This window comes from Tupaia chinensis, unplaced genomic scaffold (assembly GCF_000334495.1).
Source record: "Tupaia chinensis unplaced genomic scaffold, TupChi_1.0 Scaffold000661_1, whole genome shotgun sequence".
Taxonomy (NCBI): Eukaryota; Metazoa; Chordata; class Mammalia; order Scandentia; family Tupaiidae; genus Tupaia; species Tupaia belangeri.
In genome coordinates, this window is record NW_006160183.1 from 2,452,734 (window position 1) to 2,457,918 (window position 5,185).

Here is a 5,185-nt window from a genome sequence, read left to right on the forward strand (position 1 = left end):
GCTTCCAGGTTTGGGGCACAGGGAGGAACTTACCTGCAGAAAGGTAAGGGAAACCGGGAGCAGGAAGCAGCGGCGGATAAATATTCATTAGGAAGTGTAAGTCTCTCCTTTTAAACCGCGGTGCGCTCGCTCTCTCGCTCCTATCTCTCTCGCCCTCCCTCCCTCTGTCCTCTAGTGAGGCTCTCTCCCCCTCTCCCTCTGTCTCCCCCCCTCCTGTGAATTACCGGGTGGATCCCAGTCTAGCTAACCTGTTCGGAAGCTTGAGCCCTGGGCAGCGCCTCCACAGCTGTTTGCTTCGCTCCTGGGGCGCAAGCTCCCCCGTCCTCTCCCCTCCCTCCATTTGCCCGGCCCCTCACTCTCTCCTAAATTACTACATCATTAGCTTCATCCCCCCCCCGGGGGGCAATGGCAATACGAAATGCACCTCCCCATAGCTGGGTGACAAGCTGGCACTCTCCGAAGCAGCCCCAACTCCATCTCCACTCCATCCTCAACCATCTCCACAACTCCAGCCAGGCTCATTTCTTCCTCTTCTTATCTTTTCCTCCATCCAGTACCAACCCAACTCTAACCATCCCTCCCTCCCTGCCACCACCAGTACGGATCCCAGACTGAGTCTGCAGTGAGATGCCAGGGTGGCAGGTCGGATGCTCTGAGGTGGGGACTTTATTCTGCATTGGATGTGGGGGTAGCTCCCCCCACCTGCCTCTCCACATCAGTTTTCCAGCCTGACCCTGAGTGGGTATCAGGCTAGTTTGGGTCTTATGGTAAGAGCAAGGGAGAACACATCTAGGACTTCAGCCTTCTAGGCCTCAAGGACCCGGCCTTGGCCTTTTGACCCACCAGGTAGGCTGGAAGGGGGAGGGGAAGAGACCTTCACTGTGGATGCGCAGGAGAGGCTCGCCAACCCAGTCGGACTGACATTCATCCTTTATGAACAGACTGACCTGAAGTTAGCCGCAAGTCCGCATCTTTTTCTCTCACACTCACGAGAAAAACACATCTACAAGATTCCAGGAAGGCACAAGGGACCGCTTCTAGACACACGTGAGCACGTGCACACGCGTCTTATCCTCACGCCCGCCGGCCTTTGAGACGAGGTGCGCGCCTGGCAAGGTGGATTCCGGTGGAGGAACACGCTGCAGGACTGCCCAAGGAGAGTCCTGTGCACTCTTTTTAGGTCCTTTCCTCCACAATCCAGGCCCCTAGACCAGTCCAGGACCTCGAAGGATGCTGCGGCCTGAAGGTGCTTGTGGGTGGCCAAGACTGGAGCCCTGGCAGCCCGAAGAGCCACCGAGCCACCGCCTCGTGGTGAGGAGGGAGGAGGTCTGGAGGAGGGGCCAAGGGGGCGGGCCCAGGCCAGTTCCCAGTTACAAATACAGCGGTTCCGGGAAGCCAAGGATAATTTTGCCCTCAAAGCGCACATATTACTCACTGTGAGGACCCAGGACTTCCACTCTTGGGTCCTCGGCCCTCTCAGAGCTCCAAGGGGCATTTGACCACTTGGTAGCCCGGATGGGGTAGGGGTTATTGTCTCCCAGGTGGCCTGGACGGGTAGGGAATTTTGTCTCCAACCAGCAGGTGATCTGCAACCTCAGTCCCTCCCTATTCACCATCCACCAGGAGAGATTAGGGTCTGGTCTCACTCTTCTTGATGGATATGGGGTTCAGAATCCTTCAAGAAGGTCTCCCCCCATTTCCTGACCGGTTCAGAAACTAGGCAGATGAAAGTTTAAAGGAGGCCTAAAGGGCCTTGGCTCCTGGAATACTTAACAGTTTCCCACCTCACCCAAAGCCCTCTGTGTGCACTTGCACACCTCTCCTTGTATCGCACAAACCTAGGGGCTCCCGCAAGGCTGAGCGCAAGTTCAAGGAGTCCTCTGTGCCCAAATACACCTGGGACAGTGAAAGAAACGCGAACAGCTGGGCTTAGACACACCCAGTTGCTCAGATGCAGACAAAAGCCACAGTGCCAGCAAGGGACTGACCTCAGCCACACAGGCCGATGTAAAGGAAGCTGCACACAGGGAGAGCAGGCCAAAGAAGGATGCAGGCGGCAAGGCCAGGGGCTTCCTGCTAGACAGACGTTGGCTGCAGAGACAAACTTTGTTGAGCCGACTGGGTGAAAGGTTTTAGGTCAAGTCCTGGTAACTAGAAAGAAGCAACTCCTTGACACCCCTAAGCCAATGTTTTCGCCTTCCTCTCTACTCTGCTAGGGACACTGAGATAAGAGCAACCCAGGAAGGATTCATTTTGACAGGGATTATTTTTATTTGCTTGCTTGTTTATTATTTTTAGCCTGAGATTGCTTTCCGAAGGAGGATTTGGTTGTAGCATAAACATTCTCACTCACTGGCCAGGGATCCCTAATTCATAAGGGGAACTTCCAGCTCAAAAGGGTCCAAAAAGCAGGGAGACCCTTATTTTGCCCCTTTCACTCATCTTCTAAATTTAGTGGTTAAATAGAACCCTTAGCTCAGTTTCATGCCTGCCCTCCAGTGCCTACTTGCATTTCAATCTCCTGTACATCAAGTAAGTTTGCAAAAGAGCACTCTAGAGCAAACGGAATGATTTAGCTTGTTAAACCACTTTTCTTTGTAACTTTGGGCAGTTCTCACCTGCTGCTCCCCAACCCAGGCAGAGCTCATGGCCCCCACCCAGCTGAGGGGGTTGCAGAAAGGGATTCCTAGCATGACTCACCACCAAGACCTGAGCCAGCGTACAGGCTTACTTCAGTGTCAGCTCCATTTGCCTGTCCAGTGCGGCTGAACGTTCCCGGAGAGTGGCTACCACGAGGTTTTGTGTAGAAGAGCAGGCACGCTGGGAGCATCGGTGCCCTCCCTTCCACTTCACCTCACTTCCCAACTTTCTCTCTTTGAGCACATTTTCTGAGCCTCTCTGTCTCATCTGAAAGTAGAGGGTAAGTCCAGGAAGATTCATTTAGACAAAAAAGGAAGAAAAAAAAAGACTTTCTGGGCCAGCAAGTTGGATGACCACCCTCCAAGGGGCAGAGGAGGGTCCATTTTGTGAAGAAGAAATGAGCCACCCGGAAAACACTGCAGGAGGACAAGTTTCAGCAGATGTAGTTGCCCTAGAAACAGAGGGGGCCTGGGGGTGTGAGCAGGGAAGAATTTCTTCGGTTTGGGGGGGCAAACACTGTACTGTGTCCCTTTCTTTTTTGAGTTACTCTGAATTCATGGCAATTTTAGCAATATTTTGTTCTTGGATGTTTTGAACAATAAAGAGTGAAAATCACTTTAGAGTCACTTAATCTTCATTGGAAGGACAGGGTCTTCCAAGGCCATTTTTTCCTTCCCCAGATTCGTTTTCCTTATTCTCAAACGAGAGCCCACTTACAAATTCACCTCGGAAAGAGATTTTGACAGAAAGAGATAAATAGGAAGGCATCACTCCGAAACACCAAGTGTAACTTTCATTCCCTTGTAACTGAGATTCAGAACACAAAGAAGCAAACTCATTTACCTTTGTGTCTCTTCTTCCTCTTTGGGTAGTTTATCTAAAGCCTTTCTGGTCATAACAGCATTTTCGAGTTGGAAACGTTTGCTGTTACTTTCCATTTCTGCAAGAGTCTTTGAAATCTGATTTTAAAAACTGTTGGCGTATACATAGCTTTGCCTGCTGCAACATTTGTCACTCAAGCAGAAAAGCAACTCATTTCCTCATCGCCCCAAATGCTCCATGTACAGTCACTGGAGTGAATTTATTTTTCTCCCTTTTCCAAATGCCCTTGTCCCCTCTGCCAGGCCACAGGGCTCACAGTATTTTTGAGTGGGGCTCTTCGTATTTGTGTATGTGTGTGTGTGTGTGTGTGTGTGTGAGAGAGAGAGAGAGAGAGAGAAATTCTCAGCGTTCTCTCTGTGCCTCTTTTGGACCCAAATAAGCCAATTGGGGTTGCTTGCATCTAACTCAGCAGAAAACCCGTCTCCTAGATGAAGCTAACCATTTCTGCTACCCCAGGCAAAGGGTTGACTGTTGTTTCTAGTCCAGGGCTGGGATCGGAAAGTGAGGGGGATATGTCAGCGGGGGAGGGGACAGTCATCATCTTCACGGATAAATTAAAATAACCAGATACCCTTTTAATCCCTTTCATCAACAGTGTCAACGCGCTAGAGAGGCCATCTCACCTCCGAAGGTGTCTTCACTCCCGGAGGCCCCTGGCTCCCAGCCGCAGCCCTACACTGGGCCCGCGCGCCGGAGAGGAGGCGCTCCTACGGCAAAACCCCCATACATTTTTAACTACAGTGATTACTAAATTAATAGCAGGCACTAAGACAGATGTCAAAACGTCTTGAAAATGTTTATCTGTGAATAATTGAGAAGGTGGTGGGACGCATTATCTGATTGTGTAATGAAATATGTATGAGGAACAGCTGTTTGCAACAGTCCCCTCCCGCCTCCTCCTCAGCCAGGGCCCTTCTCTCCGAGCAGGAGTGGCAGAGAAGTTGGTTGCCCACTTGCGTCCATTTGGGAGCCCGCTCGGCCCCTCCCAGGCTGCGGGCAGGGCTGTGGCTCCCGCGCACTCCATAGTCGCCGGGTCTCCTGGTGGAGGACACCAGCGTGGAGTCTTCCCTAGGCCTCGCTCTGTTGGCTCCCTGGCGGGGTGAGGCTTAATCGCTGGCCACGCTGGCCCTCGAACCTTCTTGCTGCGGGCTCGGCCTGGGGGACCGAGGAGAGCCCGGGCGGCGGTCCGGAGCCCCCTGCAAGCCTGGCGTGCGCCCTCCGAGCGGTGCGGCCTGCTCCCAAGGCAGGCCCGGGCGCCCCGGGGGGCTCAGCGGGGCGGGCCCAGGGTCACCGCGGGGTGACCGGGCTCCCGAGAGGGCTTTGTTTGGCGCTCCTGCCACACGGAGCACTTCCTTCCAGCCCCCCCCGGGCCCCCACCCCAAGCCTCCGCCAGGGCCCTGTTTGTTTTTCCAGCCCGCGCCCTCCACCCCGGCACGCACACTGCCCTGCACACTGCCCTTGGGGTTGCTCAGCGGCCGCAGGCGGCGGCCCAGGCCAGGCCCGAGTCCAGCAGGGGCCAGCGCGGCCAAGTCTGGCCCCGCGGGAAGCGTTGTGAGGGGACAAGGCGCTCTGGAGCCTTCCAGGAGCGACTGGGACAGGGGATGGCCGAACGAGAAGGGCGGCCCAGTAGGGTGTATGGCCTCGGCGGGCGGCGAGGGCACGA

At 54.2% G+C, this 5,185-nt stretch overlaps 1 long non-coding RNA gene across 1 annotated transcript; it reads left to right on the forward strand.

The window, feature by feature from the left end:
- Positions 1 to 583: 583 nt before the first annotated feature.
- LOC114009904 (uncharacterized) lies at positions 584 to 4,291 on the forward strand. The gene is made up of 3 exons (XR_003551296.1): positions 584 to 846; positions 942 to 1,311; positions 4,118 to 4,291. It is a non-coding gene; the product is annotated as an uncharacterized LOC114009904 (long non-coding RNA).
- Positions 4,292 to 5,185: the final 894 nt, after the last annotated feature.